This window comes from Cyprinodon variegatus, unplaced genomic scaffold, assembly GCF_000732505.1.
Source record: "Cyprinodon variegatus isolate N-32 unplaced genomic scaffold, C_variegatus-1.0 Scaffold1455, whole genome shotgun sequence".
Taxonomy (NCBI): domain Eukaryota; kingdom Metazoa; phylum Chordata; class Actinopteri; order Cyprinodontiformes; family Cyprinodontidae; genus Cyprinodon; species Cyprinodon variegatus.
Window position 1 is genome coordinate 175465 of NW_015151908.1, and position 9686 is coordinate 185150.

Below are 9686 nucleotides of genomic sequence, written 5' to 3' on the forward strand. Positions count from 1 at the left end.
TATACGGCTGCCTGTCCCATCGCTCCTCCATCCCTCTTCCCCATGAAGTGTACAGGCTGCACATGCATGCAGTGCAGTCCCCCCACCCCCGCCTCCCCTCCCCTCCCTGCTATATAGCATGTGCTCGCATTGTCTTCCTTTGGTTTACTCTCCTATAAAATCATCATGTGCAGCTCAGATTTCATTTCTTCTACTTTTTATTCCCTCTCTTCTCTCCATGCAGACGCCCTTGTGGCTTCAGTGAGTCCGGTTCACCTGGGACCCTCTCCTATTAGCCTCAACCACACAGCCTTACACAGAGACTCCCTACCCCCCCTCCATCCTGAGATCAATACCAATTTATAGGCAAATGCACAAAGGCTGAGTTGTGCTTTTAATGAATTGAACCATTGCTAACGTCAGGCATCTAATAAAGGCTGAGAGGTGTTAAGAAAACCTACAGCAGCAGAAAGCGTGCAGGGTAGGGGTCAGTCAGAGAGCTTGGCTCATAGATATTATTCATATGTACGCATTTTACTCTAAACATCTTACTCCACATACTTTCCTTTTCTTTAAAGGATGAAAACACCTAAAAGATGTGATCTGCTTCTAGTTCTCATGTAGAAGATTCAACTTTGAACCCATCAGAAAATAAAAGAAATAGAGGATCCATTATAACATGAATTTTTATTTTAACTGTTTTTTTTAAGCTAAATTGCATCAACTCTGTTTGCCTTTGGTTGGTGCGTATAGACCCAGAATTTCTAGAGCTGGTATGGAAGGAAAGCAAGAAAAAACCGAATAAATGAAGCGCTGGTTTTCCTCAGAAGTGGAAAGAGAAGCCAAACTGCTACATCAGGAAGTCTGTCACTTTCTGTGGTCAAACGCTCACCTTGAATGACAATTACAGCTAATCAAATCACTATCAAAGCTGCGATATTCTGCTGATGCGGCATTCGGCTCCATGCTGAGGTGGGAATATTTTTTTATAGCAGCTTTACAAACATGTTTCCCTCTTCTATTAGCATTCAGCATGGCCTGACATGTGGAATACGCTTAAAAGTCTCTGTTTGCAGAAAGTATACACAATCAAATGTATTTCAAAAGGAGGATCAATTCACATCAAAGTGGGAAAGATCTGACTTAGTGGATTTTTGTCAAAAGATGAGTTAAAATGTAGAAAAGATGTTTGGTGTTTTGCTATTAATAGAGTAAAATAATAATGATTATAATTTATTGACCTCACATTGGAGAAATGTACCTCTGCATTTAACCCATGCCACTGGGGGAGCAGTGTGGGGGTAAGGGTCTTGCTCAGGGACCCAGAGTGGTAGTGTGTGGGAGTGGGGCTCGAACCCAGAACCTCTGGATTCAAACTTCTATGCCCTAATCACTGCATCTTTTAATCAGCTGACCAGCAGTGTGCAGGAGCCATCTATGCTCTGTACAGTGCAGCATACCTCTACTGGTCTAGTAATCATCTGCATTTAGTTTAAGATTAAAATGTAGAAACAGAATAACAAAGTAACGTTTCACTTTCCAAACATTTTTCCAATAATCCTCCACACGGGTTCCTGTTTATTTTTATCTAAATTTATTAACTCCTGTGTTTTAGACACCAACTGCTAGTACATTAAGGGCAGTTCCAGAACTTTGTGATCTGCTGTAACCCCCTCCGCCCCCAGATATCCCCTCCGTGTGTTTCTAGCAGTGTGTAACCAGTGCCATGGGGGCTGAACACATCAGACCTGCCCGCCCAGTAATTAAACTAAAAGTCTCTTCCATAAATCACGCTCGTCCTCTCCCGGCGACGGAACGAGGGTTTAGTAAATCACCGGCTGGGGCGGCTAAACGAGGAGGGCTTGGTGCGCGTGCAGCGGTCGACTCACAGACACATTAGAAAGAATGAAGTTGCTTCTTAACTCGAGCTGCACCCTGTTATCATCACCATATTCAAGACAGGGGCGACAATTTTGCAGGGAAGGACTGATAAGTGCTGTAGATTACCAGGTAAGGCTTCCATAGAGGAAGAATCTGCTCTGCTGAGCGACGCTTAGGTGTAATAGTGCTCAACTCACTAAAAACATTTTCATTTCTTTGGCTCTTGTGAGCAAATGTAAGGCATTTTTTTTAAATACTCTTACATTTGTATGCAAATAGAATAAAACTTGGGAGGCGACAAAAAAAAAACAAAAAAAAAAACAATTTAAAGTCAGATCTTCATATGCTTCAAAAAACACTAAAAAGTAAGTAATGACTAAAGGGATACATGACTGTTGAGGTGGTTTAAAGTCTTTTTTTTTTATTTAAAATTAAAGGGGTAAACGGGTATTGACTATGGGTGTGCTGGTCTGACGGGGTATGCTGGTCTGACAGGACAGCAGGCTGGGACACCCGACACTCTGCCACCTCCAGCATTTCCCTGCAAAGCCTATCAAGACTCCGGATGTTTGACAGACAGCTGACCACAGCTGATCTCCCTGGTATCTGCTAACTGGGTAAAATTAGCCAGGACAGCAGGAGACAGAAACAGGGAGGGGTGGGGGGTGAGGAGGAGGACAGATAGGAACACATGCAAGACACTTTTAGAAGCTGGCCTCTGCTTTAAACCTCCCTGAGGAGAGTGACACCTGCGGGTGTCCCGTCTATAGATAGAGCAGAGGCCTGGTTTGGAAAGCTGCTCCAGAACTAAGGTTAGAACATGGAGAGGAACTTAAGGACTTCTTCACCAGACGTCTCTGATAACAGCTGCCTGTCACCCAGGCTGACATAAAGAAATCAGCCTGTTCAGACCATCGGTCAGTCACCAACAGCATCGAAAAGTAAAATCCAAAGCTCAAGCGGAGACACTGAAAGTCTCAGCTGACATTTCTGCTCAACATCACAAGTTTCACAAATTCAAAAACTATCCTTGATTTTAATTTATGATACTGACAAACGTCTGTCCCACCTGGTGCCACTTCTCTGTTAGACTGTTTCCAATTTGCGATACCTTGACGCAAACACCCCACTAACATTTTTACACAAATAAATACATTTAAACTTTAAAATTACCATTTAAAGTCTAAAGATATTACATAAAATCATCAAAGTAGAATTTCACACATTCAAGGAGATTAGGTTAAAATCCCTTTCTTTCAAAGTTCCACAGTAGATCCTGGTTTTGGTGTGAAATAAATTCCTGCTTCAGTGTCTCCAGCCTCCCAGGGTGCATCAACATTTTCCCACGGTTTCCCTAAAACTCACAGGAATCCTTGTTTTTCAGGGGTTTACGTTTCCACGACTTCTGTCCACCAAACAACCTGAATGAGAACATTTCCCAGAGCAACCTTGACCTTTTAACCCTAAAATTATCTTCTATATTTGTGAACATGTCATCATTTTGTTGTTTTCTCAGCTTGGAGAGTTTTTACAAAGTGGAATAAAAAAAAATCCTCCCGCTTCCTAATTTAGAATAAATCTCTTTTTCACACCAACAACACAGAATCTTCCTGTGAAGATGGACAGTGTGAAGCAACCCCAGAAAGATGGCTCACAAAAACAAAGCAATGTGTAAAAACATGTTTTACAAATATCTAAGCACAAATGCACACACACTTCTGCACCTACCGTAGCATAGGTGATCCAGAGAGGGATGGCGGCCCATGCGGAGTAAGGCAATCGCTGCAGGCGGAGTCTCTCCTCCCTGAGAGCTGAATCAGCGATGGAGAGTTTAAGGATGCAGAGAGAAAAGGAGGAGGAGGGAAGAGGAGGAGGGAAAAGGGAGAGGAGGAGAGAAAAGAAAAGGGTCACTGGAGTTTTTCTCTTACAGGATAAAAAGGGAGGAAAAGGCATCAGACCAACAAGGAAATAAAAATAACCTTAAAAGAAAGGTAGCATCCCCTCAAAATTAAACAATACGCATCATTAAATGAAAGGAGAATGGTTTGTGTAAGAGGAGGGAGTTTGATGGGACGATGGGCACTGAAATGTGTCAGCCAGCAGCTGTCCGTCCCTTCGCATCACAACCGGGCCATGTAAAGTTAGAAGGAGAGACAGCTGATCGGACTGTCGGAGAAGGAGATGCAGCCAGATAGGCAGTGCTGACAGTGCTGAAGGACAAATCGGGAAGACGGACGGTGGGAGGGGTCGGCAGAAGGAAAGAGCGAAAGAAGAGAAGAGGAAGGCAGGGGAAAAGTAGAAACCCTGTGAATGAAAGAAATACATCAAATACAGGGAAAAGGAAGGGATGTTTGGGGCCGCAGAACGGGAGGTTCTGTAAAAATGGGAAATGTAGAGAAGGTAAGAAAGAAAAAGAAAAAAGCTGCATGTTAGATATAAAAATCTCCCAGGTCTCCAAAGGCTCTGAGATTCTGGTAACCTTTTAGTTAAAAATGTTCAAAAGGAACAAAGGAAAACAAAATTAGAAATGATCTCTTACTCTGTTCTGTCCGTCTTGTCCTTTCTGTCCGCACATTCCACTCATTGCCGTCCAGGGGTCAGCGAGGGCAGCTCCCCCAAAATGAGAGTTTAAAATGATCTACCCAACAATTAAAATGGTGCAGTTTAACACTTGATGCTGTAGGAACGGTAGGTCATCTAATACCACCTCCAGGCTCCGTCTGCTTCGGTTTGTTCAGTTATTCAATTCAGAGTCCAAACTGGGCAAAACCAAAGTGACAACGGGAACTTCAACGTAAGGGAGGAGGAGTAATGGAGAGGAAAGCCCTTCTGTCCCAACGCCTTTATACCGGGGTAAGAACTGGACACCCCCACCCCCCCACTGGCACACTTTCATAGCCCTGCTCCACGGCCTTATTTAGTGAAGGGTAGCAAAAATAGACTCCCAAGGGCTGTTGGGTCGGGGTAAGAGGGTAGGCAGGGTGTGAGGAACCAGGAGGTGCCAAAGGGGTGGGGTTAAAGCCTGTTAGGTGGGCATGATGGGGTTGTTTCTAATTACTGAGAAAGTCAATGCAAAAAATAACAATTCTGTGGTAGTTTGCATTGACTAAAAAAAAGAACAGCACACAGAAATATACATCAAAAAATAAATGTTAACTCGTTTGACATAATCTGTAGATTTATTCCCTCCCCTTTGATTAATCACCATAGCAACCAAGGACTCTAGTTTTATAATTCACTATGTAGTTATATGACAATGAACAATAAGAGGTTAATAACAGAAATGTTTTCTATTATGTTTTATTTTATATGAATGAGTCATAACACTGGATAAATGTATTTATGAAGTAGTGTTTTTTTTTGCTTTGTTCAGTTTTCATGACTGAAGACAATAAAACAAAACACGCGATTTAAGACAAATATCTATCCTATCTTTATGATTATTATGCAGGTATAACAACGGGAAATAAAATGTAATTTTAACAGGCTCACACACACGGCCGAGTTGACTGTTCTTCAAAACCCTTCAAGTGACTTCAGTGTAACTCTATTAAAGAGCAATCTGTTGTTAAAACTGAACCTATTTGTAACTCAGAGTTGTGGAAGGCTAACCTGGGTGCCATTCCGAACTTAGTCCCGCCCACAACGTTTGAGGTCGGGAAGTTCGGTCTGGCATTGCTCAATAGTAGCGCGAGTATGCTAGCACAATACCTGGCGGGCCAATCAAATTGTCAGGGCGGGCTTTATACGATGATGGACAGATGATCAACAGTAACATAATCAACCACGTCACCAAAGCGCGCTTGGGTGACAACAACAATGGCTGCCGCTGGAGAGTTGAGGTGAGTAGATTCTGGTATTAGGTCTGTTCTAGAAGATATCGACAGCAAATTAATTTTTTTGCAACACCGGCAAAAATCGTTCACGCTCATCTTCTTATTCTAGGCGTGCAACTGCACGCTTTGATTTTTGTGGACAACAACTATGCGTCGCTTAACATACGTCACGCACTCCGTTGCTCTTATTGGTTGTAGGTCTATCCAATTGAGTGCAGAGGTGTTTTTTTCCCTGGTTCCTTCGAAACACGCCCCATAATCACAGCTCTATGGAGCAGCATCAGACTCATTCTGACTAGAATTGAGTAGGACTACGTCAGGCTAGTGGAAGGCTGTTAGCTGTTTAATTATATGGCTGGTTTTGGTATTCTCACTCTGCTTACAAATTGCTCTTAGCTAAGGTTACTGAAAATATACCAAAAGCATAATGCAACACAAATCAAAAACTAGTTTCCTCCTTAGTTTCCAGAAATAAAGGTAAGAACCCACACGTACGTTGTTGAAGAAGATGCTCAAGACCATCCTAACTTCTCTTCCACACCGCAGAGGAATGCCTGTTGAATCTGCATGCGTGAGCCCCGAGGGCCAAGTCCACCGCTTCATTTTTAGTTTGTCTATCGCTCAAAAAATCTAATTTAGTTACAGAATTCAATTCAGATTTGTTTATTTCTATAGCGCCAATTCAAAACACATGTCATCTCAAGACACTTTACAATTTAACTAGATAATCCAGTCAGATTGATTCAAGGTTTTCTACTGTATCTAAGGAAAACCAGTTGATTAGATCGACTCATTGACTGGAAACCTCCAGGAAAACCAGAACCAGGCTCAGTGTGAGCAGCCATCTGCTGAGGCCCACTGGGGTTCAAGGAGACAGAAGCAGGCATAGAAAAAGAAGCATAGATACAAAAAGCAAATGTTACAAATGTTTCAAGGAGTTTTGTCCTTTCAACACGTTGACATGAAATTAAATTAAGCTAGCTTTAAGGGTTCCTGAGCAGCTCAAACTAAAAGTATGAAATAGTTAAAGTCGATATAAATAAGTCGATGTATAAATATTAAATAAGCAAGATAAAACATGCACATTTATGAAAACAAGAAAAATAAATATAGTGGACTACATTACAACCATTGTACATTAAGTGTCACGGTTAGGTGGAGGTTTTTGAGGACCAAAATGCAGAGATCAGGAGGCAGAGGTGAGTTTTGTAGATTTAATAAGGCAACAGAGGCAAAAATCCAAATGTATAAAAGATTCAAAGAATGAAAAAAACAGAAAACATCAGAGAAAACTCACGTTGGGAGCCAGAGATGAGGAAGCAGCAAAACAACAAACCAGCACTGCAAAGATGGAGTATATGTGGGGAGACTGAACCAAGACAGGCTAATCAGCAGATTGGGAGCAGGTGTGACCTCAGCAGCTGCAGAGGGGCGGGGCAAAACCCACCACTGACACTCTGGTTCAACAATTCAGTTCATCCTCTCCAAGTAAGGCAGGATCCAGCCAATGGACCGCCAAAGAGAAGCGGCTCAGAGTGTCTCCAATGCAGGAACCCCAGTAACCAGGCAGGAATCTGATCCAGGTCAGGGAAACTGTTCAGAACCGGAAAGTTCTGGAATCCGTAGCCCGAGCGGGGGTACCGATCCGAACAGGAACAGACAGATCCAGGGTTCCAGGAATCCTCAGAGCATGAAGGCAGGTTCAGAGTTCTATGACTCCAGCAGCGAGCTCAGGTAGACATGCGCAGATGGAGACAGACAAGCTCAGTGGTAGAGAGGGAAACAGACATGGTACCAGGATAAATGCCGAACTTTAAACTGGTCACTACCTTAGAGCCAGGCTTATGGGAATTCAAACTGAACTCTTTCTTTTTCTCCTTCCTATGAAAATGCCACGTCAGATTCAACAAGCATCGTTCATTTAGGAAATTGATCTTGAATTATCCTGGTAAACATGATGCAGTCCACTTGTGCATAATTGAAACGCCTTAATATTTAATGTAAAACTGCATAATTACCACCCCAATTTTGCCATTTAAGGGTAAAATCCCCACGCTGTCAGAAGGTTTTGATTTATAAAANAAAGATTGATGTATAAACAGATGGCTTGAATTTCCTCTCTTGACTCCATGGGTGCAGGTTTGCATGGGGACCATAGGGACATGTCCCTACCAAAATTTTGGCCTGGCCTCCTTGTCCCTACCAATAATTCTATGTGAATAACATGTTTATAATTTACAATACAGCATTGTTGCAGCAGTTGCTTCTTTTCTCACAACTTGTATATTGAAGTCAATATTTTAAATTCTCGATGTCAGTTCCCTTTATAATTCCCACGCAAATGTAAATACAATAAATCTATTTGCAGTCCCTTGAATATGTTGTTTTGCTTTGTTTTACAATACAGAGAATATCAGCATATCAGATAAAAAATAAGAGTGGGTTTTACCTCTGTTAACCTCTGCATAATACCTTTAGAAAACACCGGATAAATACACATACAACAAACATATTAAGACTATATTTGGTTAAAAAGACACATACTTACCTTCCGTCTTGGTCACTGGTTAGTTTAAATGGAACCCCTTTCAAAGTGTAAGGTTGTCCCAGTTTTACATTATTCTGAGCCACTCGTGCTTCAAACATTAAAAACAGCATCTTGTGTGTGTATTCCTTATAAAATTTGTATAAATGTAGCAAAAAAATGCTGTTTTCTCTTTGAATGAAATGCGCCCTGATATTTATGTCAAACATTAAAGAAAATAGGAGCATGCGTAATGCGTAGGACCGATGACATCAGACCAATTCAACTTAAGACCGATAGTGTCCCTACCAAAGTTGAAATCAAACCTACGCCCTTGCTTGACTCATTACACTTGCTATCCATCCAGAGCATCTCCCTTTTGACTCAAATGAAGCTTGAGGGATTTTTTTAAGTATAATATTTAGCTTTTAAGAGATTAATTAGCTGCTTCCAGGTTTAAAAAGACCAGTTTATTATGGCTACTATGGTTACACATGATAACCAATGCTAGAAATGAAAGTATAGAAGCAGCCATTCAAAATGGCCATTCCCAATCAAAAGGCAGCCGGATGGCAGCAAATCCCCTCCAACTTCCAGCCACTGGCCTTCTCCTTGGCGTGTATATTTGTACTCTGACTCCACTCTTTCACTGAATTACAGGATCTGACCAGAAGATGAAACTTCTCTTTAGATCTTAATGTCCACAAATCATGAGAGAAAGGAAATTTAAATTGATTACAAAGAACATGTATGGGACCAGCCAAGGAGCCATCAAGGAAAGTGGAGAAATTTTGAATGGCCGCTACTATATATTGGAAAGAATCCTTTTAGCTTCACAGCATCCAAAACCGTAGAGACAAAACCACCAAACCAAACCAGAATAAGACAGAACCAAAGTTCATCTAATGGAAAATCAGACTCGAACTAGCAGAGCTACTTCAATGTGTAGCCAGCTTCAGCAACATAATTCTGGAATTCAATGGTGGCTTCGATCTTGCAAGGGTCTCTGCTCACTTGTTGACCTCAAAAGATGAGTCTGAGGAAGGTTATTGAATTAACATGGAACTTACACTTCTGAATGAATAAAAAGCTGCTTCCTGTCTGTTGCTTGCACTATTCATTAGGGCCAAGGTCCCCCACTGACACTTGGAAAACACCCCCTTAAATAAAACCATCTCAACACATATTGAATCTAATTTCCTACTGTTGTTTAACAGTTCTAATCTCTTCCATGGTGCTCTTCTTTTGCAAAATGTTGCACTATTCTTCTGTATTCTTATCACCTTTTTATACAACTTGCATTTGTCTATTCCAAATTATAAGAGTTATTTATGTCAACTGTTTGTCTTTTCGTCTATGTGTTGCACCTTTCCACAAAACCAAATTCCTTGCATAGCAAAACATCACTTGCCAATAAAGCCTTTTATAATTCTGATTTTTTTCTCACCCTGTTTACCAACGATTTC

The 9686-nt window shown here is 41.4% G+C and overlaps 1 long non-coding RNA gene across 1 annotated transcript in view; it reads right to left on the minus strand.

Annotated features, from left to right (window-relative positions):
* LOC107103467 overlaps positions 1–4647 on the minus strand; it is a 33928-nt gene extending 29281 nt beyond the window's left edge. The window contains exons 1-2 of the long non-coding RNA XR_001482183.1: positions 4400–4647; positions 3589–3671 (exon numbers count right to left, since the gene is read on the minus strand). This is a non-coding gene — a long non-coding RNA (uncharacterized LOC107103467). The remainder of the gene's footprint in view (positions 1–3588; positions 3672–4399) is intronic.
* Between the last annotated feature and the right edge of the window lie 5039 nt (positions 4648–9686).